At 41.3% G+C, this 26,431-nt stretch overlaps 1 protein-coding gene across 1 annotated transcript in view; it reads right to left on the bottom strand.

The window, feature by feature from the left end:
• The window catches only part of zgc:172282 (leucine-rich repeat and fibronectin type III domain-containing protein 1-like protein), a 186,607-nt gene that overhangs the window by 89,971 nt on the left and 70,205 nt on the right, over positions 1-26,431 (bottom strand). Inside the window, exon 2 of the mRNA XM_037084608.1 lies at positions 16,492-16,600. The gene's annotated coding sequence lies outside the window, so the exon portion shown is untranslated. The remainder of the gene's footprint in view (positions 1-16,491; positions 16,601-26,431) is intronic.

The raw sequence follows: 26,431 nt of genomic DNA, 5'->3' as shown, positions 1-26,431 counted from the left end.
TTCCCATTCATCCTTATGGGGACATTTTCATCTTTGGCTCTGCTCCTGCTCCAGCATGTGTGCAACCATTTTAAGCTCTTTCTTCCTTTATCCTCTCACCTTTTCAACCCTTTCTCACCTTTTTAAGCTCGTTCTTCCCTCTTACTCTGCAACTTTTTGGCCTTTTCAATCTCTTTTCACATTCTTAAGCTCGTTCAGCCCTCTTAAGCTACAGCTTTTCAAACTTTTCAGATATTCATCTTCCTGCCTTTTCAACACCTTCAAACATTCAACTTCATGTTCAGCTATGAAATTGTTACACTTTTTAAACTCTTTCAGCCGTCTTCAACCTTCCTGTCTCTTCATCTTCTTAAAATATTCATCTTTCTGTAATTTCAACTGCTTCAACCATTCCTCTTCCTGTGCAGCTATGGAACTGTTCAACTATCAATATGTTCAACTTTTTAACCTCTTTCGGCCTTTAACTTTGCAACTTTTCCGGCTTTTCGACTTTTTCAACATTTCGCCAGGACGTTCAGCAGATTTCCAAGAGCGTTTCAGCCTTCAGCATTCACACTGTATTTTCGCAGGAAATACAATTTTTCTAGTCTTTGTATAAGGCTGCGGTGATTAATGGTGAAACTAATCTGCGCAGCTTCTGCCTCACATCGACAATATGTCAGCTGTCACTGAACCAACACCTGATCTTCACAAGAACTCCTCAAAAAGTATCCCTCTTTGTGTTCCACTCCTCAAATGAACGCAAGGAAAGTTAAAGAGCGACTGAGCTTTGGAACACACAGAAATTAAATCAAAGCATGGGAAGCCATGAAAAAAAGTGAACGGACGGCTGAAGAGCAGGCCAAGGCGAAACCCTGGAAAGAGATGAAGCCAAAGCAAAAACAAAGTGTTCCAACAAAATGGGGTATCTGTCAAAACCAGTGGTGAAAGCAACAAGCTTTCATTGGCCGCAAAAAACTTGGTGGGGGCCTGTAACTTAGCAACAGCCAATGACACATGGATGGTAACAGTGAGGAGGTGGGTAGAGTGTTTGTGTGAATACGTGTGTGTGTGTGTGTGTGTGTGTGTGTTGTGTGTTGTGGGGGTGTAGTGAGAGTGTGTGTATCGGGGCTGTGAGAAAGTGCTCGAATGGTCTGGAGATCTCGCAAGTAATGAATCTGGAGTGTTGCCGCCACAGAGGGTGAGTGTGGGGGGGAGAGAGAGAGAGAGAGAGAGAGAGAGAGAGAGATTGGGAGAGAGCAGGAGAGTGGGAGAGAGGGAGCGATGGAGACTGCGCTGGAGTTGCATAAAGAGTGGAACGGTGTAGTGGTCCACAGTTGATTTTGTCCAAGATACACATTGCATCAAAGTGTCCACAGATATATCATAAAAAAAAAAAAAAAACATGCACTGCTTTTATTCACAGGCACGGGGGATAAGTTTTACCATGGACCCATTATACCACATTTCAGTGACATAAATCTGACCATTTGTTTAATTTTAACTTTCCCAATCGTTTTGGGAAACCCCCAAAGTGCATCAACAGTCCCTCATTACATGGGTGAAAGCGTTTTTTTGCTCTCTCATCATGCCAAAACTCATATCTGTGGGAGTTGTGCAGCAGACCATTTTACAGCTCTCAAGGAGAGTACTGCATTAAGGAAATAATTAAAAAAAAAAAAAAAAAAATCCAAATATGGATTAAATGAGCCAGCAGCCCTGAAGCCTTTTCTAGTGATTTCAGTGGGCTCTGAGGGACTTCTAGTGATTTAATGCAACAACCTTTGAGATGTTGTATGGCAGCTGTTTGAATGCCAAATCAAGTGAGACGTCAGGTAATTGTTCAAAAAGAGATCCAAAGTGGAAGCTGCGGCATCATCCGGATGTCACCTGGCTGCAGGTGGAGGTCCTTAGTGGACATCCTAGCAGAGTCAAAATATGACATTACCACAAGTGCTATTTTGCTACAATGTATGTACACAGTGTGCGCTTACCATCTTTATACATCTGAAAAACCAAATCAGCCACCACAAGCTATCCACAGTGGATTTTGTAGATTGTCGCTGCTCAGTGTTACCTAACCTGTCAGTTTATTTTTATGTGCTACTGAAAACAAATTGGATAGTCACGTGTGACTCACAAAGTCTTAGGTATATACTGATTTAGATGTGCACACACACAGTTAAAATACATGTGCTAAAAACTAAAATTACCACATCAGCCTTTAATGCCTCCGCGCACCAGTCAAGTTGCTGTTCCAGAGCTTTGCCATTAGAAGATGGCCAGAACATTTTATCCCATTAGACAACACTACTGTGTGAATTCTTGAGCTCTGGCCAAAAATGTGTTTGTGAGGTTACAGTGACATTGACCTTCGACCTTAGGCGTCCAAAATCGAATCAGTTCATCCATTAGTCCATGTGAACATCTGTATCAAATTTGAAGATATTCCCTTAAGGCGTTCTTGAGATATCATGTTCACAAGACTGGGATAGACTGATGGACAGACCCCAAGACATAATGCCTCAGGCTCCCAGGCATTAACGTAATGGACACCACCTTTGTACATGGATTGGACGACGTTGTGGCCATCTGATCATGACCGTTTTACAACAAATATACTCTCGATTAAAACCTCACTGTATCAAAAAAACACAACGACACACACGTTCTTTCATAGAAATAACACAATCAGCGTTTCCTGGTTTGGAAGAGAGAGTCTTACGTCTATTATTGACATTACCGTCATTTTGTGTAGTACCATATTCCGAAGATCCAGACAGTGAGTGAGGTCAAACTTTGTTTCTTTGTGCTCCAGGAGAACCTACCCATGAATCTTTGATTTACATCTATAATTCCACCTTCAATAGCCACACACATAGACCAGACGTTGGCTGGATGGCAGGGATACAAACCCCTTTGCCAGCAGAGATCTGCCCCGCCAAATTGTCCTCAAACAAGGAAACCGAATCCCTGTTGGCTCCAAAGGTGCTGTCCTGTAGCTGACCCTGACCTTCCTGCGGAGGAGGGCGAGAAAGCAGACACTTTCTCTGTGGGGATCAGTGTTATTATTGTATGAGGCGTGCCGCTCACCTTTTGAAATGAATTGAAAAAAAGGTGCGGTAGACCTTCTCTTTGTGAGAGCAGCAGCAGCCTCAGCTATTACCCCAGAAAAAAGGGGTAATATTATACCTGCTACTGCTGGGTTAAGAGCTCCTTATTCTAACCAATGCTGTTTTCTGAAATGTCTTGATCTTAAAGGTGAGTTTTTAGTTTGAAAGTGAGGATAAATCACCCCTTTCTACCATTAACTATTTTATTCAACTTTTTTCAGTCAATGCACGACCATGTTGACTTTGTTTCTTTGTATGAATAGACACATCAGCCAAGTAGGCCAACACAGTTTCCATGTTTCAGGTTGATGTTATCGGATCAGCAGGCCAACCTACGCTTGTGACCATTAATACAGCTCTGAAACCTCTCTGCTTTAGCATGAAAGGTTGAATATAGATTCCCACACTTTGATATAGTGACTTCATAGTTTCTATAGAGCTGACATGTCAGACTCTGAGTGAATCCTTGTCCCACTAAACTGTACCTTCTGCTTCCTCCGATCGCACAGAAAATTCAGTGCAACTGCATAATGCAAGTTGTTGCATTAACATTTCAGAAGGTGCCTAAATACAGAAATCCTATAGGGTTGACATGTCTGGGCACACAGCGCACAAGCAGGAGAAAGCCAATTAATGTGAGCCTTAAGGAGAAGATGAGGAAGGAGCTAACGAAGAAGAGCTCCAAAAGAAAAAGACTTTGCACGTAGCAGGAAAGTAATGCAAACATAAGAAAGCTGGCTTCCAAGAAGTTGATAATTTCACAGCCGAACGCACCCTTTCTTGGCAGTCTTTTCAAGTCAAATTTGAGCGAAGGTTTGCACTAGTGAGTTCTGCTGTCAGCCAGAAAGAAAAGGATGCTGGCAAGCAAAGTAGATTAACACCTTGCTTTAGATCATCCCCTTTATTTCACACGAGCACCCTTCTAAAATTTCTAATTGCAACTGACTTCCCATGAAAATTGGAAAGTCAAGGCAACCCTGTGGACCATCTTCACACTTATTCCTCTGACATCACAGTCAGGGCGGGAAGCTCAACTGTTGATCTGCTGCGTTCCAGTTGGAAGTCCTATACATGTTGGGAATCTGACATCACTTTATTCTTATTCCTTCACTGCTTCTGGAATGATGAGCAACTGAAAAGACAATGACAAGTGTAAATCTATTGTGAAGCCATATTTGACAAGCATCAGCTACCGTTAGGTAACAGGTGGGCTTGGGTACCGAACTCTGTATTTTTATGGGTACCAATGGAATTACGTCGGTGCTAGCAAGTCTTGATTCCCCGGTTAAATCAACTGGTGCCACATTTTCGTTACCTTAGAGTGCAACATTGAAGTATTTAGAGGAAGATAGAGAGCGGGACTGCATCACCCCTGCAACAAGCCACGATAAGCCAGGGCAACACGTCGTGGAAATACTGTATCTGGCCAAGCACAAAATATAAAAGCTGGGGAGTGTACCGTGTTTGACAGCTGATGTAGCAACTTCTTTTTTTTTTTTCAACTGATATTACATTTTAATTATCACTGAAGAAAGTTACTGAAAAAAAAGGTACTGTTGGGCACTGGTATCAAATTCAAGGTACTGGTGTCAGTACCGTATCAGTTCAAATGTCAATTGTACCCAACTCTCGTAGCAGCTATTGTTAGCAGTAAAACACTTTCTAGGTGTCATTACCATTTGGTAGTGTTACACAATACGTTAGGAAAACCATAAATTAGCATTCATTTACACATGGAAATGAAATGCACTGGATGCAATCAAATGTTAGTGTTAGCTGAGAAATGGTTGAATGCTAATGGACGCCAATGGATTATGTTGTTTTATCCTGAATGTCTGCAGATTTTCCCTATCCATTCCTTTTCAGTTGCTGATCAATCAGGAAGTGCTGAAAATGATAAAGCTTTGTCAGATGCCTGTAACACAGCGGCATCACATTAGTCTAGCATCTGAGCTTCTCTCACAGAGAGTACCATAGGGGGAAATGTCACCGTATGAATATGGTCTATAGTCACTCAAAGGTTAGAATATATCTATGAATATATTTAAAAAATATTGTTGTGGTGTGAGCCACTTGTTAAAAATACAAGTGACATTGCATCACTGCTCTTGTGGCTTTCACTGCAATTCCGTGATACTGTTGTTCGAATCGGTGCATAATCATATCAACATCAGTGTTCCAGTGTTGATTAGAATGTCACCATTTTAGTCCATCTCTGTGCATTTCCTCCCCATCAGCCAAATCTCTCTCCAACTAGGCAAGCAAAGTTCACTGCCACGCAAATACACACACACACGCACAAACAAATACACACATCCACAAAAGTACACAGGTGCTGATAGACATAGTTGCTCAGACAAAACCTCATCTCCAATGTGGACTTGATACACCTCTGGGATCTGAGCCACACATACACTGACACACACAGACACACACACAGATCCTGTCTTTCAGAGATCTGAGTGGGGATAGGAAACAGACATTTGCTAATGGCTCTTCTGTTACATGACTCCTTCGCTCTGCTCTCTGTCTCTCCGAGTCTCTCGCTCTCTGTTTGCTTCTCTTTCTCACTGTTTCATGCTCCATCTCCAATTCTTTTCCTTTCAATCTATTAATCTAACTCTCCTTTCGTGTCATTGTCATCCTATTTCTTTTTTTCCTTGTCTGTGTTCTGTAGACAATGAGGTGATTGCGGCAGCTAGCACAGTGCATCATTGCTTGTCGCGCTGCACTCCTTTTGTAATACTAACCGCGGCCTCTGGTTTACTGTAATGCTTACCACACGCGCACACCATCACACATCCCCGCCGCTGCATCCAATTCGTCCTCTTTTAGTCATCCAGCAGAATATATTACATCTATCCCTCCTTCTTTCTCTCATCATTCTCGCATTTAATTTGGACCATCGCTGTAATATCAGTCTCATTTTTTAAAATTCGGCTCAGAAAGAGAAATTCAGTAACTTCCCGTCACTCCTCTGTCCCTCTGAAGGATCTAGTGTCCCCCATCTCGCTCTCACTAGTGCTGCGTGATATAATTGTCAGCTCCAGACATCGATAATTCTATTTCTATGCCCATGTAACATATGGCTGTGCATGTTGTTGTCTGTAGTTCAACCCTTCCAATGGTTCTGTATGCCTAAACATTGGTTTAGTCGATGTAAATGCTGACAAATAATGATTTTTGTTTTTACTTTTACTCACTTTTATAATGTTGCTTTGATGTTATACTTTTGTAATGTCAGTAGATGCGCTCCCCATTGCATATTTAAGGCAGCATCTTTTCTTATGCCGTGGTGATGGTGAGGGCAGGTTAACATGCAGCAAAGGCCCCTTTTCTAAACTCAAACCGGGGAGGCTGTGGTTACGTACAACCATGACAACCCTCCGCTACTGATACGAGTGGAGGCAAGTACCAGTAAACAACAGCACGGCACGTTGCTGTGTGTAATCAAACATCTTTTTTTTTTTTTTACCAGCCGTCACTTTTTCCTCTCTAAACACGTTATGCGCAAGCTGAAAATGTGAGACCTAATTTAACAGCTGTCTCGCTTGTGTGCTTTTCTGTACAATTTCTGTTACCTCAACCTACAATTTCACTGTCAAACAGGGTTGCAGTCACTTCTGATGCCAGGACAGGAAGCAGAGATGTAATCATAACTTACAGCGGGGTTTCTGATACTTTTCTTTACTCAAAGGGCTGCATCTGATTGTTATTCAAGGTCAGTGGGCTGGAAGAATTGGCGAGAAACATTTAATCAATTAATCAATGTTACGTCTTTTGTCTTTAATGGACTAATAATTCATAAAATGAGGGATCTGTTTTGTTGTAAGACTCAGGAAAGAGAGAAGAATTGTGTCATATATTATTAAACTATTATACTGTTTGATTATTCTCATTATCATATACAATACATACATACATACATACATGCATACATGCATACATACATGCATACATACATTATGTATATAGTTAATCCCTGAGTTAACCCTTTAAGCCCCAAGCCAATTTTCTAGGGTTAGGGTTAGGATGATTCACAAAGTTTGAAGTTTAGTTGTTTATTTGAGTAGTGTTTGGGCTTTGTGTGGGTCAAATAAACATGTTTTTTACATGTTGTAGCCCAGCTTCTGCTGTTTAATTTGATTTAAAATATGACTATATTCTTTCATAATTAGTGCAGTAGTGGCTCTGTGATTGTTCTGCATGTCTTAAGGGTTATGGTTAGGATTAGGGTTAAAACCCCCAAGGTCCCCCAATTTGGGGACCTTGGAGTTTTTAATGTCGAAATGTTTTTAATGTCGAAATACTGAAATAATGTTAATGTTGAAATAACTGTATCAACTTTTGTAGTGCTAATTGTTGTTTTTCCGGGGTTTTTCATTGTCGTTGAAGTTGAATCTCATTGTCTAAATAGCTACAAATATTCAGTATCAAATTAAAAAAAGAGTTTTTTTTTTGTTTTTTTTTAAATTGAATAAACAACTTGTGCTTCTCAGTGTCTTTACTTTTGAGATGGAGCTGTTTGAGTACAAACATGATCTTTTAGGTGAGAACTCCCAGTGAACTACAGCAATATTCTGGAGTCCTGCTGGGGTCTAGTCTGATAATCAAAATAATCAATAGTAAACAAAAAAACTATATGAAATGATAAAGATGAAAATAATGGATGAGTTTGCTGGTGATAATTTAGAATTGTTAAATTGACAATTTACAACGCAGAGACAACCACCATAGTTTTTTAAGTTATTTTTTTTAATAAGATTTCTGTGTAATGGTCATCAGTAAAACTATATTGTTCAAGGGAAAATCAGATTCGATTAATTAAAACGGTGTATAGTGTGCAATGTAGCAGTCTTCATATAAGGAGATATGGGGTGGTTCCAGACTGACTTGCTGTCCGGTCCAGATGAGGACCGCAGTAGCAGATTTCGGAAAAAAAAAAAAAAAAAAAAACCCGACATGGGGGATCTGCAAACCAGTGACATGGACTGTAACAACATTGACATGACTGCACTGTAACGCCAGTTGGGGCAGCTGAGGGAATATGAAGATCTAGAAGCTGTTTGATCGTGAGCTGTTTGATACGCTGGAACAAGCGCCATCAAGTCGACCTTGGAACAGATGATAAACTTTAAAAAAGATGACGGCAAGACGTTAGCATGCATAATATTGGTATAGTATAATCCAGTGAAGGCTCAACAGATACAGTAACCCACTGGTCCAAAGGGGTGCTTTTGTTTTCAACTCCATTTGTGTATTTTTCTGTGTGTTTGAATTCTCTCCAGATTCTCTCCATCTATCCCATCCCACGTGGCGAGGTTCTTCTTAAATACTCACTGCTGTAACTAATGGGGTTTTGACATCAAAAGCTTCCCGATCTGAAACACACTAAATATAGATTTCCCTTTATTCAGTTGGTTTCCCGACATTCTGACGCTCTTCCCCTCTCCTTAATGGTCTCTTCATTAGACACCTCTAATTCTTTCTCCCGTCTTCTCTTTGTTTTTCTTCCTTGAGTCCTTGTTTTCTTTCCTCCACCTCTTTCCTGCCTAACTTCCCCTCCTTCTTCTGCTTTTTATTCAGGGTGTTGTGCAGGTTTAGCTGTGACAGATGCGTCTCATTCTGAAGAGAACAGCAGCAAGCCTTTTCTGATCTTGTTGATTTGGGTGTAATAATACGAAAGAAAGAGTGATGGGATGAGTAGCGCTGATGGGACAGAAATAAGTAGAGGAGGCGTACAAAAAAGGGGAGAGGACAACAGAAACACGGGGACACAAGAAGCCGACGAGGGGGAAATAAAGTGGAACACAAAAGATAAGGGAACGGAGGAGAAAGGAGAGGAGAAAAGAGGTGGAAGACGTGTGATCCACTTGGTAGTCATCACACAGAAGCTTTCGCCATTCAGGAACTCGGTGTGCAGCTGTCGCTGCAGGGAAGTGATCGCACACACAGTCACAGATACAAACACACACACACACATGCGTTACACACGAGCACACACTATCTTTCTCGCTCACACACACACGTGCGCTCATGCTTTGGGCTGTGCTTTGAACTGATCCCTGCCACTGGAGAGAGCTGGCTGATAATAATATTATCCTATGGCCTTCATATGGTAATATGGTTTTATTGCTATGAAGAAATATGAATATTATGGCTTTCAGAGGCGGCTTAGGGAATTACATGGCTGTCATGCTCCTCAGCTTCAATAGAATATTTAGATTCTCTATTTATCCGGGGTCTCTGGGTGGGAAATCTATTAAGTTATTTACCTTTGCCGCGATATGCACCGGCATGTTGTATATTCAAACCTGTGAGAATGTACAAATGGCAAAACTGAAGACACGCATCAAGGTGCCATTGAGTGAAGGTCACAGCACAGCGGGACAGCTTGGCACACATCTGGTTGGAAAGGATTGTGTAAGACGGGCTGTGGCATGAAACAGCAGAGTAAAAAAACTGCAGGCTGACAAAGGAGCAGGTAAACTCAGACACCCCCTGCTTACACGCAGGATCGTTTAGCCTGGAGTCTGTATCGAACATGAGCGGGGCAGAGTCTGGTTATCGAGACGACATGCTCATTTTCCCTCCCCCTACCTATGAATCATTTCTTGTGTTCATAAGCATGTCGAGTACATTCTCTTTGATCACGATCTCACTAAACTGTTTTACCCTGGAGCGCCAATCACCACAGCTGCTGTCCACGGTGATGAATCTGGGGCGGTCCTGGGTGTTTCCCTGACATTCACTCCAGTGGACCTCAGAGGAGAACTTGGCCAGTTGGGACTTGTGGTTAATAGGTTGCTTTGACTGATCAGCAGAGTCGGAAGATGAACCAAGATCTGCTTTCGCTTTAACTTATCATTCTGAGGTAAATACTGTTTGCAAAATGCAGTGGCTACAGAAAATGTGTATGGATTGAGCCTCTTTGCCACTACGCCATTCTTTCTGCTACCAGACTGGATGAAGGTCAAATTAAATAACGGCCCCGAAAGAAGTGTGAATACAACTGGCTTTTTACTCTGCCTGAAATTGGGGTTTCTAGGTCAAATCAGCCTTACTACTACTATTTTTTATTTATTTATTTTTTATTTGGACAGTAGCCAGGCTGTTAGCCAGACTGTTAGTGGTGGCCATGTTGCCAATGCCGTCTTTGTGACAGCAGCTCCAACAAAAACACCTCAGGAAAATGCTAGGAGGAGGGAAGCTGAAAAGTGTCAGTAAAAGTAGCAGTAGAACTGTAATAATACTTAGTAATTTATAATCAATATGTAATATTTATAGCACTGACAAAACTGCATCAGTGTCAGCGTCAAAGCACAACACAAATAGTATTTTGACTCCTATTTATGCTAAATGACTTATTGCAGAATAACATATATCATATTATTGGATTATAAATGGTGTTGCATGTGTGGAAGAACACCTTCAATGTTGTAGCCGGCTTTTACTTTTACTTTTATTACTGGGTAGTTTAAAGTAATCCTCAATATTACAACACCATTCTCCATTACTTGATCATCTTTTTAATCTAATTTAGCAAATACTCTACTAAATTACAAGTCCCTGAGCAAATAGACTTGTTTTACACCACCGCTTCCACCACTTTTGTTACAGCCAAGCTCCCTCTACTGTAGTTCATACATCCTCAATATGAGTGTTGTCCAATTAGTTCAGTGCATTTGTCTGTAGTAGAGTTTATCTGCCTATTCTGGCATAAGATAAGTCAGAAATGTGTGACTTGTGTGTCACAAATGCGTGTGTGTGTGTGTGTGTGTGTGTGTGTGTGTGTGTGTGTGTGTGTGTGTGTGTGTGTGTGTGTGTGTGTGTGTGTGTGTGTGTGTGTGTGTGTGTGCGTGCGTGCGTGTGTGTGTGTGGTGCGCTCTCTGCCCCAACCCATGTGCAGTTAAGTGACATTACACCAATGAAATTCCCCCTTTGCTTCCACTTCATTAAATACGAAGTCCCCCTCATCGTGTCAGGGATATCTCGTCTTTATGATGTTGCCCCTTGAACCAGCTGTGATCCGAAGTATCCAGCTGCAGATGCAGTCTGCTTTAGGGGAATTAGCGGCCTAATAAAGCCATTTTCAGCTGTGCAGCTAAAATCATAGCCTCATGGAACAAGCTCATTTTTTTTGTCTCGGCGCAGAACCATTTTATTATTTAAGTTAACAATGTGACACATATTCTCAGTGACTCACTGTTGTTTCATGTCATTCAGCTATGTCCCACTTTCTTCAGAAAGCATCTTTTATGGAGCCCACTGCTCTACTACTTTATCATAATGTTCTTTTCATGAAAACAGAATCCCCATTATGGTGTGCTTACAGTTTTACAGCAACAGTGATTTACAAGGAGTCGCCATTAATCTTGACTTATTCTGACATTTGCATTCGATGAAAATTTCTTTTATGATGAACGGCACCCCCAAATGCATCATGGTGTTCCATACTATTGGCAATAGCAACGGGGTAACAATAATAAATGGGCAGTACCATCTACTGATGCGTGCGTGTATAAGTGTTCATGTCTGGAGAAGACTTGGAGTGAATCCAAAAGACACGACAGGTGAGCAATGTCAAACCCAAGAAGAGTATGCCACAGTGATGCTACTGTTATAAGGAATGTTATGTGTGTAGATAACTTTTTAGTGGCATGTATCTGTCATTGCATTATTATATTGTAAGTATTATTGTGATGAAAACACAGGGGAGTGACCGACTGGTGCAGTGATCTTAACGTTTGACCTGTCTGAGTTAGGTGCGTCCCACAGTGGTGGTGTTCAGAGGCGTCGGAGTTACATGAATGTACACCACTGTGCACAACCAGCCGTACACTCCAAACAGAACTGAGTCAAAAAGCAAAATGACTGATTTGTGAACAGAAAAAGCATCACATGAGAAATGCACAAATGCCTCATCTCACTGCTTGTCAATACACTGGGCTCCACCTACAACTAGTGGAAAAGCCCACACTATGGATTTTTTTTATCTACAGTTAACATCAACACAGTTTCACAAGTTTTGGTCAACTCTGAGCTTACGCCTTGTTTTTGAAGACAGTGAAGTTGTCCTCTCTCACTTGCCAAGCTCTTCCAAAGCTACTGTGTTCATTACAGTCTTGATGTATACTGTGTATACTTCGATGCTAAGACTCAGAAGTTAGTACAGCTGGAAGAAATGCATGGCTCGATTTTGTTGAGAATCAAACCAATTGCCAGAATAAATCTTGGTGATGTAAAAACTCTACAAAACCTTGAAACTTTTAGATGTTTTTATCTCGAAACTTCATGTTTCACTTCATTCAGTTTTCCATTGTATCCATCACAACTCAGTGCTTATGGTCTGGTCATACTTAAACACAAAAACTACTTGGTTAGGCTTTGGAAAAGATAACATTTCATCCTAAAATATATGTTTCGGTTGCTACATACATGACTTGAAACTGTCCCGATGGCCCCTTGTATAGATCCTGTTATATCAGGTTTACAAATGTGGAAATGCTGTGGTCCTTGTAAAAATGCAATGTCGTCCTTCATCAAAAATATGCCAATGTGGTACATATTGTACAACACCTACAAATATGAACATATAAGTGGTCTGCAGAAATGTCAGCTGCCAACATTGTGTCCTGACAGCTGGGCTCTGGGAATCTAATCCAACTGCAAACCTCTTGATACATTTAAAATGACCAGGCCATTACATGAATCCTCACAGACTGTACGTGGGGATATTGAAACAAGAGAAAATACAACACACTGCTAAACCCACAGTCGGTAATTAGAAGCAGGTGTACAGCATCCCAAGATAAATAGCAATGAATCAGCTGCTTCAGCAGGGAGTCGGGTGCTTTACAATTACAATCCTCAGTGTTTTTTTTTTTTATGCATTACATGTATGCTTGTGTATATGCAGAAAGGTGCAAGACCAGAAATATATATTGAATAAAAATAATGCAAACCACTCGCAAATGCTGGACATATTCACAGAGTTTTAAATGAATGCATCAAAGTGCAGAGACAGAACATAACAGATCTGTGCAACTTCTACACAACAGAAAAAAAGTATCTGGGGACATGGTTGACAATCGAATTCGATGTAAAAGGACCTCCCACAGGGCTAGCTTCACAGACACATCCGCCCACACACACACACACACACAAAGGAATCAGCGTGACCTATTCAAGTCTTTGTTGGGTTTGTGAACTCGTGCATCTTTAGCTCAGAGAGACGTCGACTTCAAATATCTGACTCTTTCACATCAATCTCCTTCAATTTACGAGATAGCCAATCTTAGATAAGCTGAAACTTCCCAGATACCACACTGCATACTTTCTTCGATTCAGATGTGTAATCTATGGAGATTTCACAAGGGGATAAGGCAATAAAAATAGACCGTATTGTAACAGATATCACACAGTTCAAAGTAGAAAAATCTCAAGTAATCCTTAGAAACCATTAGGGAGATAAGAAGTTGGTTGTCTGATTTGATGTCTCATTGTAAACTCTTGGAAAAAAAAAAGTTATTTTAATGTCACAAATGCCTCAGTCTATCAGTGTTAGATGAGCAGCTATTTTTCGCTCCTCCGCTCAGATAAAACAAGACATGCTGAAATGTAAAATGACTTGGATGTTTTAGCCATTTAGTTCGCTGTAGTGAACCGCTCGTGGCAGATGTTTCTCCTGGGTGCTGGCAGGGAATAAGACAGCATGAGGAAGTCGGGGGGAGTCAACAAGCAGGAAGAAAGGAGAACAGTAGTTTAATCTTTTTCCTGCAACTTCTGCAATGAAATCTTTTTTTTTTCATACCACTCCTAAAATGGAGTTAACACATTCTAACACTGGCTGGAGGAGGCATTTGTTGGTGGATTACGCCTCACGTAACCTCGTCTGACTCCGCTCTAAGTCAGCACGACGCAGCTCATCCTCAGTGCAGCTACACACATATAAAGGCCGATGTTTCGTGCTTTCATCTTGAACAGTGTAATATGGATTTACATGAGCATGGAAGCACGGGAAGAAGGCCAAAGAAACAAGCTTCAATCTATACACTGTCCTCACTGCACCCTGTTAAACAATTTAACAGTAATGGCCTGAAGAACCGCTATGGGAGCGCTGCATTCACACAGCAATTCTTCTAACAAGGAAACTGCCGACAGTTGTTATTTATGGCACAAAATGCCAGATAGCTGACCATGTACAGTAAGCCAGGGAATAATGTAAAAGAGAACTGGCACTTTGTTAAAGGTCAGATAGTGAAAGGCTTTTTGCTTTTTCCACAAGGTGTTAAAAACTTTTGAACTTTCTGCACTTGTGTAACTGTTAATACATTCCTTCAATCTGTACCGCCTTACCCCCACATACAGCACATGCATTTGGCTGCAGAGAAATCACAGAATGCCCTGACACACAGGCGAGGACCTCATATGGTACAAATGCGTCTTATACAACCCTTGCAAAAGGCGATGTGAAGCAATAGCGGGGAAATACTTTTGCTCAAAATGTTGGGGAAAATTGCTCGGCTACAGTGCCAGACAGCGTTTGTGTGAGTGTTACGGCTCTAACTGATTGCCTGACTTGTCTTCATGACCGCTCTTTGGGTAGCTGCCAACAGTCACATACTGATGGCGCTCTCAACAAAAAGAAAATGTGATAAAAAAAAAAAAAATGCTCCTTACTCTCTGTGCTCCTGCAAGAAGTCAGTGGCAGTAGAAACTTAAAAGGTAACCAAGCATCTGGGGATGAGGTATTCAGGTGAGTGAGAAGGCAGTGCACCCAACTCGTTGCACAAATTCTGACAAAGGACAGTTGTGAAGGAAACAATTTCCACATTTCTGGGCAACCATTTCGCTTTCAAACTTGCTGGTCTCACTATCTGGAATATTTTGCTGTCCTTAACCTTTGTCCCAACGGCTCTGCCCGGTGAAGCCACAATGTGCTCTGACAGAGTTCTGCCAAGATGTCCATTGCCTGGACTCTGTCCGATTTGTTACAGACCAAGCTGGTTTATAATGGTAAAAAGGGCCCAGTATTATATGAAGTAATATTTTCATGTTTTTATTTTTATTGTAAAGCATTAGAGCCAAAGTATCACATTTTCAAATTAGTTTATTGGCGATCTGAGGGAAAAAATCACAATAATTGGAAAAATAATGCAGAACATCAGCCTAGATAGTCGGCCAGGCTTGTAATAGGTCCATCCCAAATTTCTAAACTATGTTCAAACTGTGCCTTCAAATAAACCATCAGGACTTTCACAAGGTTGTGATGTCACAACTATTTTGTCACGGTCCTCGGCCATGTCCGCAGCATGGCTGGAGATGCAACAACACTGGCAGAGCTGAGGGTGTGGTGCCTGCTCAGGCCTGTAAGAGCTGACCAATCAGAGCATACTTTTTGTAACAGGCCTTAAAGAGACAGGCACTAACGGAATGAATAGAACCTGCCTGTATCTACAAAACAAAAAGGAGAGCTGAGTAGATTATTATTGTTCCAGGCAGTGCTGAGGTCTCACCTCTATAGTAAATACACTCTGCTGTTATATCAGAAAATGTTCCTGCACAAACAACAGCAGAGAAGAGTGACAATTGATGATTTGTAAGTGCTATACATTAACAGCTTATCCCTTTTTTTATGCACATCCATCTATCTATTCTCCATCTACCCTCATTAATAGCAGTATTTCTGCTCTGCTTTGCTGCCTGCCTGCACACCTGTCTGCCCCCTGTACTCCTACAGACCTGCTAATACATCTGTAATGGAGGCAGAGCGCCTCTGACCACAGCCCTGCTCTCATCAAACACACGGTGCACACACACAGGAACACATTTACATTCACATATGAGTAAGTGCACTCAACCTCTTATTATTATGGTACATGAGGTAGGTGGGCACATGCATACATTTTCAGCTACCCACGTCTCTCACGTCTCTAACATGCAGGTGCATGCACTTGCTTGACTAAATCCAATGGGTAACAGACAGAAAACCTTAAAAAACTGTAGGGGTTCAGTTGTCCCTGAGAATTTATTTGTTGAGTGTAAGTAGAGAATATTATGTTTGAGTGCTTTCTAATCATATGAATCAAAACACAATGCCACACTCTATACTAATTTCCCAAAGGGGTTCATTAAAGTTTTATTTAACTTAATTGGCAATAACTGTGTATATATATATATATATATATATATATATATATATATATATATATATATATATATATATATATATATATATATATATATATATATGTTTCAAATGTAATTAAAAAGAAGAACAACAACACAAGCTCACGGTTCCCTGCAGAGTGTATATTGCAACCCCCAGTTAGCACAGTATTAATTCATATAGGGCAAAAAATAGAAAGGCTAAATCTGTACGTGAAACCGTGCCTACCTCTAGCTGGTGTGCTTGGATTTATTTAGACTCGTCATGAAGGTACATTTCGGTGACTGTCAGATGGACTGAAAAGAGAGAGATGGCCCGGGGAGATGGATCCAAAGACCTGAGGAAGAGAGCAGAGAGAAAAGACAAGGGTTAGTGCATCATTGCTTATAGGAATATCTCGTTGTTTAAATGAGCATAAAGCTTGCATATCCAGGCCTTTGAAAATTGTGAGCAAGTCATCCAATAGCTGTAGAGATATTTCAGTTTGGACTGAAGTCATGGACTCCATTAGTACAAAGCTGCACTAAAATGTCGGTATTTTGTTGATGCTACTAAGAAAGGCTGGCCAATCTATGTCCAGTCCCTCCTGCCACAATAGTTAAAGACTGCCACTCCTAACCCCAGGTATACAGAATCCAAAAAGTAGATTACTTTGTCTCGCTTAGCTGCACAAATGAGAAAGGAGAAGGAGAATGATGCTAAATCTAAACCTACTCTCCTCTAATGTGGGGATGTGCCGCTTTCAACCCTCCCACAGTTCTCCTACACAGAGTCCTAACCCGAGTACGCTAACCTTACCCTATGTCAGTTATGAACCATTTCATAGGGCTGGATTAGACCTAACCTCTCATTGTTATTCTGTATTTTTGACTCCATCTTGTTTTACTCATCTTGAGGGAAATCTGTGCTGAAAGCTCTCTAAAATAAGACATCAAGACCGGAGCAATGTTCGTGGCTGGCAGAAACCTAGAAGTCAGAACAAAATAAAACATTTCCAGTGCCGACACTGAAAATAGTCTTGACACCACCAAAATGTGGGCGCTGATGCAAAAAATTATGTCAGTTTCTTTAACAATTCATCCAACGTGGATCAAAGTGCGACCAAATTGAAGCTGACACTCTATACTTTTGTGGCTTTTTTATTATTTTTTTTTTTTTGCAAAAGAGTACACATCGACACAGGCGCACAGGCACGCGGGCATCAGATGGGATGCAGACACTCCGGCAGTCGGTTTCTCCAAGCCTGCTGAGCTGACGAGCTGCAGGTTGTTAGAAAATCATTACGCACATCACAGGCCCCGAAGGCGTCGCACCACTGAGACACGTAACGGCGATGTGACTGGACAGCGGGACAGCTGATGAGCCCGACGTGGGATTCTGCACATAGGTAAATGAACACGGATCCCCCAACAGCTATTAATGACAATAATAAAGACACACACACCCTGACAACACGTCTCAGCGAGCGATGACAGCGGCACAAGTATGGCAGCTCTGTTCACATGCTTGTTTGGGCTTGCAGTCACAGCGTGCACAAGACTGCTGTAGTATACACACACACGCAGGCTGACTTGGCATTAAAAATTTTAATTATCTTTTTAATTATTACCCGACCCTCCCTTCAAAATGTTACGTCACACACGCGCACAGCAGCGGTGACATCACCATGGTAACTATATATATTTTCCTTTAATTGTCTTCCCCTCTCTTTATAAGGGCCTTTTTAGCTAAACACTTTGTTCTGCAGCCTACTATCAAAACAAAAATACACGAGAGGATACAGCGCGGTATGATACGACGGTGATGCAGCTATCTTTAAGTCCCCTGCGACAAACCCGGCTGGCTTCGATGAGGTACTTAAAAATTGGAGTAAACTTTCACAGAGTGGCTTTTTACACCCCACCAGGGTTCCATCCATTGTAAAATACTACGTGCCCCTTTTTTTTTAATAAGCAAAATAATCCCATCCGTAATTGAACAATCTATTAAGCCCCCAAAATTCTTAGGGGATGAAAAAAAAAAAAAATTGTAGTAATAATAATTTGCACTTTGTATTAATAATTTCCAACCTGGAATTACTTAATTCATCTCCTCGGCTTAATTATCAGGAGAATTGTGTGCCCATTGAATTGCTAAATTATACACTTCAGTTAATTCACTCGCCTCCCTCTTTTCTCTTTTGATCAAGAGCGCATCTTCCCCACCCAACACACAGCCGTGTTTGCCTCGCTTATGAAAGCCACTGCAGTCCAGTTTAGCTTCCCCCGACTTATCAAATTACAGTGTTTATTTTGCACAGAATTACTTTGTGGAGAACGGCAGCCTGAGCCTCGAGCTAAACTGCCGCAGTAAACAAAGAAATGATGAAACAAACACTGAACACGGCGTCTAAACTGTTTGGAAAGGGACCAGATCAAATGGAACGAAGGTCATAACATCTGTTTAGGGAATGAATCCACCCCAATGCTATAACCAGACGCTCCTCCCAAACCGGCTACTTTCTAATACCTTCTAAAGCTGATGCAGTCCTCAAGAGTTAGAGCTAATCACCAGCAACAGTGCACAAGAGGAGAGGACGGGCTGTGACGTTTCACACGCTGAGGAAAGAAGCTGTTCTGTAGTCTGGCGGTATAGCACAGGATATTTCTGTATGTCATTTGCCAGATGGCAGCAGGGTGAACAGGCTGCATCACAGCGTCACAGACACCGAGAAGATAACAGTCGTGTTCTGAGTGGTTTTAATCACCCGCTGTAGAGACTTCCTGTCCTGAGCCGTGCACGTACCATGCCAGTCCTGAATGTTTCCAGTCAGGATGCTTTCTATTGCTCTTCCGTAAAAAAAAAAAAATAAATAAATAAAATAAAAAACGTCTAGAAAAGAAAAAGAAAACTTGATTGAAAATTATAAGAAAGAGCGCCAGAAGAAAGAAAGTTAGGTGAAGTTTCGTAGTGCGCAAAACCTTTCTGGAGCTTCACCGCAAAATAGTGTCGGAGCGTTCCCCTTAAGAACTGAAGTGCAGGAAAATGTAACATAAAAAAAAAATAACACATAAACTCGATCTAGCTCATTCAGCGTAATCCAAGTCTCCAAAAACCCAGGGATCCCAAATTGATCTCAAAAGATATTATCATGTTATCTCCACTTCACTGACTTTCCATCAGCTTGGGGGGTGAGCAGATAATGACTGAGATGTGAGACGACAGGTTTCTCTGTGATTCTAACTGATGCAATGATGAATTGCCTCCTTTTTCTAAAATCAACAATCAGCTCCTTGGTTTCACTGACAATGAGCAGGAGGAGTTTGTTCTCTCGGCACCGTACGACTTAACTTGTCAACCCTGTCACAATTAACTGTGCTTGCCATACACCTACCGTAATACAAGGCTGCGCTACTATTTATTCAATTTGTAAACACTCATCAGCAACGCTGATTATCACCATTGTGAGTCAGAAAATGGTACTTTTTGTTAGGGGTTCCGATTTTAACAATTCATAGCAAAAACCCAGGTTATTCAGAGCTCTTCAAAAAGTTCTTTAAAAGTTCTTTCTTTCAAGCCTGCCGTTAACCACCTTCATGCCTTAAAACACTGCATTTACGCCCCATGTGAACCACCGCACAGCTCTAAAGTGTCGTATGATCTTGAAAGTCATTGGTATTCCGCTCAGACCTCCTCTATATTTAGCATCTGCTCTCTCCACTCCGCTATGGTAGATTGTGGTGAAATGACCTGTCAGTGAGCTCAGTGTGTGTGTGTGTGTGTGTGTGTGTTCATGTGCATGAATACAAAAGAAAGAGGGAGAGAGTGAGTGCATGAGTACAAAGCAGAGAGACAGGGCGTCCGAGAACTGTGTGTGTGTGTGTGTGTGTGTGTGTGTGTGTATGTGCGTGCACTCCATCTATCTATATCTTTTTACTGACAATCTCGCTGACACCCTCGCTTTGAACATGAAAGTAAAAGAAGAAACAAAGGAGTAATGTGTGAAGGCAACCTCAGAGGTCTAAATGATTAAAATAAACAGGGCAGAAACACCTACAAGAAAGCACACACACACACACACACACACACACACACCGCCCAGTGAGAATGCAGTTTTGACCTGATGTTCTAAGTTTCTTGTGAGTACAGCAGGGAACTTCTGCCTTATGTCTCCCCATCTTTTCCCTGTATCTCAGACCTACTCCGTCTTAAAATATGGTTGATTTCTTGACTTTTTTTTTCTTCTCTGGTATGTAACAGCACTAGTTTGCCATGACCTTTAACCCTAAGCCTTGTAATCTTTAGTCAGTAAATCTTTTTTACTATAGAATGAAGCTTCCTGGTTTTCTGATCTGCTCCCATTTGCCCGATCAATTATTTTGTTTCTGCAAATTTCTGACACAAACCCGTCTACTTCCTGTATCTGTTTTCATGTCTATAAAGGCCCTCTCCATTCCAACAAACACAATCCCTTCATTTCCAAACAGGACTGTGTTGGTGAATTGTAAGATTCCTTATTACATTCTGCACAGGTACCCAATATACAAATACCAAACTGATTCAATCCATCTGCTCAGCGATGCACCACCACCACCACCACCTCCCATTCACTCTGTGTCACACTAAAAGTAAACACCACCATACGGCAATGCAGGGAGAGGCTGTTTGATTAACATTAAACACCAGCCGGTGTAAATTCTACCTAAACAACACTCTGAAACTTTGACAAAATGAGATGACTAATAGTGTAATACTCAGTCGAGCAGCGCTCCGAGGTCCATTAAATACGTTTCTTTGTTAAACATGATGGCAGGTACAATGAGAGGTGGAATTAGCAGAATTAGATTACACAATAAATGGGAAAGCAGTTAAAACCTGAAGGCAGAGAGATATTAAGTCCTTCAGATTAGGAGAAACATCCTTTTAGAAGTAAAATTATTTAGAAGATGAATACAGGAATATTACTAGAAAAAAAAGTGTCATTTTGGTTAAAAATTACATTTTGCATTTTTCCAGTCACTCACATTTTTGGACATTTTCATAAGATCTGCGACACAACTGTTCAAATATCGTATTGTTTGACATTTACAGCTTTTAAATATGAAGATGATAGACTCCATATGTACAACATTTAGGATTCTAATACACATAGTATATCTTTCTGTGATGATATTACACACTCAAAAATGAGTTGAACTTCAGAATGTCACTATGTTAGAAATGTAATTGACTCTGTGGGACTCTGGCACTGTTAATCCACATTAGTGCTATCTTCCCGCTGTGAGGAACGGGCCATTACTGAACTTTCTCAATTTAGAATTTAACCCCAGGATCCGTGTCACATAACGTGCCTCTCTGGTGTTGAATATTTCCAGCTACAGATTGGCCGCTGCCTTCCATCCTTCCTTCTTTTCCCTACATCAAAGTATTGGTATTTTCAGGGTGCTTCTCCGTGCAAATGACTTGCCTATGTGCTTTTGTCTTTTCAAACTCACAGGTTTTTGACATCTTGCACTCTTGCTTGAGTTCATCACTTGCTCGTCAGGCCTTTAAGCAGACATTACTGTTGAGTGTAAAAACATGGAGCAGGAGGAGTCTGTGTGAACTATCTGTAGACATCATTAATAAAAGAGAGTGTATCCATTCTGAGATTCCCAATCCAACCCAAATGTGCCGAAATAGTCGTAGTGATGTTCTTAAAGTCTATACCTAGTGCCGAATAGGTCAGCACGAAAATGAGAAACGTATTTATGCTTATGTAACTTCAAGTAAGACTTTCAGAGTCCCTGAGACTATTTCAGCACAAGATATTTAAAGATTTTTTTTTTTTTTTAATGGTCTGCGACCATCCTGCTCTCATCCCATCCTCTTCCCTCCCTATTTCTCCTGACGCACTGAATCCATCTCTTTTTAACTTTTTGTGCACACACTCCTCTGCCTCTCCTCCATTTGACGCTCTTTTTAATCCACCACACCACTGCCACCCTCCCAGCGCCTCGCTCCCTCCTTCAGATGGAGTATAATTATCTGGTCATCATTATCAGAATAATTCTGTTTCCTCATTATAAACCCATCTGCTCTGCTCTGCTACCAACACGACATAAACACACAGCCATACGGATGCTGAAGCACACACACACACACACACACACGTCTCTTCTCTCTCTCTCACGCTGTCCCTTCACTGTCTCGTCGCTCGAGCCACTTGAGTGACTGAACACATCAGAGTAACTGGCGTGTGGTAATTATGTTGAGAGTGAGGTAAAGATGTTGGACTAATCTACCGAGATCCATAGAGGAATGAAAAAAGAAAAAAAAAAAATGTTGAGCACCTCCTTTCTCTGTGGTCTTGCTGCAGCTGAGGTGAAATGAGTCTCTTCTTTTTTTCAATGACATCTCGAATGGCTTCACTTTTATACGTTTATACTGTACTTGGCGTTCAGTTACGACCACATGCTGATGTGAACCCAATTAAAACAAGTGGGAAACAAGGGTGGGGATGGTGATGTATTTAGGGTGGGATACTGCTTGTTGATGCTCAGTGACGTTCAGACTGAGTAATCGTCAACAAAAAGAGTAATCTTTTCCAGTTTTGCTGCAGAGACATGGGTAAGTAAAGGCTGATGTTACAGAGGGGTGTGTGTCGGTGTGTGTAAGTCCAGCGTCTGGCTGAGCGTGTGAGTGTTGGCGCCTTTTTCTCACAGGTGATAAAGGCAAGATAGCAACATCACGATTCTCAAGAGAGGTCCGCAAAAGGACAAAAGTAGGACGTGACGCATGAGGAGAAGCCGTTGCCATGGCTGCCGCTACTTTGTTAATTATTGGATCCGTTCAATCAACAAATAGTTGAAGCTGCCTTCCTCCCAGGAAATGGACGTCTGTATTCAAAATGACCTCATTACACCTACAACACTGGATGTTTATCAAGATGAAATTCTATTAGAAAATGTTAATCTCCTTAATGAGATCATTGAAGTTTAAACGGGGTACGTGATTAGTGTTTCTTTTCAATGAAACAAAAAAATAAGTAACAAAACAAGAAAACCAGCAGCTGCAGACAGGGATGAAGGAGGTCGGACACTGTCAGGGGTGCCGGGGGGTCAGCCTATACAATGACGTCATTGTGAATGGTGCCTAGCATTCATGTTTTTTTTGTTTTTTTTTAATGAATTAGAACAGTCAGGGTAACTTATATCTACTACGTACGAACAAGTATTTACAACAGTTTGAGAATGCAGACAGCTTACTTCAACACCAGCATACTCCTGGTCAGAGCAGCCACATCAACGAGGGTCAACAACAGTAAAGAGATACATAGGGAGGGAAATTCCCCAGACTTTCTTGGAAAATCAGTGATATAATATCATATACATTATTATGATGTAATACGATACAAACAGACACACACGCACATATACATGAATAATAATGCAGCACAGAGAGGAGAATATTTAATGAGGACTCGCAGCGTCTGCAGGAAAGTTCATACGCTCGATAAATCACAGAAATATAGAGCATCTTTAGGCTCCTCGATCAAAGAATGTTTTTATATTTTGTCGTGACACTTTTGGTCACATTCCGACACTTCCCCTTCCCCCGTTCGTCCTCACAAGCGCTTTCTCTCTCTCTCTCTTTTCCTCTCTGCTGAGACGTATGTAAATGCAACATGCACAGGACAGAACGGCAGCACGTGACACATTCCGTAAGCACGAAAGCAGCAGTGAAAATAATGCACGAGTCTTTGTGGAAATGATTTTAGTGTGGAGTCCATTTGTCAAATGCATAATGCAGAGTCTGAGTGAAATTTCCAGCAAATGCAGAAAAAAAAATGAATCTAATAAACTGAAAAATTATGAGGTAGATTAGTGGAGTGCAAAAATGTGTATCAAAGAGCATTTCATGTGGTTAGATGTTGCAGAGATGACCTCTAAAAGCCCCGGTGCGACAGCCAAACCTTTTAGCACTTCTCACACATCCTCACAGTAAGTGTCTGCAGTATGTTTGTGAGAGCATATGTGTGTGTGTGTGTGTGTGTGTATGTCCATGCGGCAGTGATCAGAACACGGTGTAACATTTTGATCTCCGGCTCTAATGTTGTGTCACTGGACATGCTCGCACATATGTGCCCAGTGCACTTAAGAACACCAACGCTTGTACGTAATGCTTGTAACTACTAAGTGCACACAAGCACACACGAAAACACACACCACGCTGTCAATACAGAGGCTGTCCATGACACTTTTTTCTCACATAGATACACTGAGCTGTTAAAGGAGGATCATAGCTACGGCTGCCGCATGTGAGGCCAAGAATGTATCAGCACACCGCTGAGATGGAGATGGAGATCTCCAAATACTAATTGGACCAACTAACTAACTATCATAAAACCTAATAAGATCTAATTACCTAAATGTCAAATAGTGAATTGTGTCAAAATGCATATGTAGTACATTAAGAGCACTAATACGTCCAACCTCTGCTATACGTGTTCAGTCACTAGGCGTTAAACAGTACACGTATTCATCCAAAACTATTTGGTACAAGCTGTTCGGTTTGATATGAAGTGTATGTAAGATGACTTCCTCGCACACTCGGAGCAGAAATTATTGAGCAGGAGTTAGGTCAGGTTACCCAAGTTAGCCCACCGGGCTCATGCCAAAAGGCAAACAACCTTAGATGGAGGATCCTCGTCGTATTTCGATCTATATGGGAACGTCTCAGTTTCAGGGTTAGTTGGTAAAAATGAACAATGATTAGTGGATCAAGCAAAAACGATATGCTGGCACTGCTCCACTGACGTTAGGCATGTTCATGGAAACTCTTCAATCATATCAATTTACGAAGACAAAGACAAAGTTGAAGACCGATCTTTCCCCCCACAGCATTCAGACAGCTTCTCACTGCAGATCTGCACCAGTGCCGAAGCAATAACTAATGCTAAAGTGAGGTTAACATGCAGCTAAATGACCATACTCGATCATAGAGAATACAGGATGTAAGTGTTTTGAGGAGTGCAGCTCCATATGTGACATCACTCAGTGTATAAGGTGCATTATGGTTAATGTAGGCTCCAGGTTTGAAATACAGGCTGCTGTTCAAGCATCGTGCTGTCGACAATTTAAAAAGAAATGATCCATCACCTTTACTGTCTTGTTCCATGCATTATTCTTTCTCTTCACAAATGTTGCCTATATTACCCACAATGCAACTTAGTCACTGAGTGACATAATTGGAATCAATTTATCACGTGGAGCTTCCTTGGGAGCCACAAAGGGCTTAATGCTACTTTTTTTCACCCATACAGTTGTACTTCCCAAGACCTGTAAACAGGAGGGACCCTTCATGAATAAGAGTGCATGAGCCCTGCTGTAATGTGTCAGTGAGACATCATGCTTGCCCTGTATAAACAATTGTAAGCTGTAGTCGGTCGGGGATAATCAGCATTACTGACATTGTGAATTTTGCCCTTAACTGTTACAGTAAGAATCATTGGCAACATAACACTGCTGCATCATCACCACATCTTTGGAGTCTAACTACAGGGGATACTTTGCTTTTGGGTCCCCACATCCACATGTTACCATCCCATTATTTGTCCAACTTTTAAAAACATTGCGCCTACAGAAGTGAGTGTCTGCTGTGTTTGTGAAAAAAACACTGGCAACATAATCAAGAGTTGAATCTTTCAAGCTCTGGCTGATCTCCTCCCGCACAAAAAAAAAAAAAAAAATGTGGTGTTTGTGTTGTTTTTCTTCAATTTTCTCACACACCAAACTGCTTACTGTGACGCAGCCCAAAAGAGATGTTCCTCTGTTCTGGAGGACTGACCAACATCACAGGATGGAGTTGCCATAGCCAGCCTTTGGTCTGAAGTCCAAGTGGAATACATTCAGATAAAGTGGGTTGATGGGATGATGATGATGATGATGAAGTAAACTGTACTATCATTTAATAAAAAAAAAAAGACTTGGTTATTGTGCAAAGCGTCGGACATGTGGTCATCTTTATACTAAAATAGCACATTTTACTGCTGCCGTTGAAAAGTCACAGTTGGCCATAGAAACCCCTGTGTGTTTCATCTTATCCTGCATCCCAGCAGATCCACACACATACACACACACACACACACACACACACACACACACACATACAGTGCCCCAGCTGTGCGAGGGATTAGAGATTAGGAGAG

This window comes from Acanthopagrus latus, chromosome 2 (genome assembly GCF_904848185.1).
Source record: "Acanthopagrus latus isolate v.2019 chromosome 2, fAcaLat1.1, whole genome shotgun sequence".
Classification (NCBI taxonomy): Eukaryota; Metazoa; Chordata; class Actinopteri; order Spariformes; family Sparidae; genus Acanthopagrus; species Acanthopagrus latus.
This window is presented reverse-complemented; position numbering and strand designations above follow the sequence as displayed.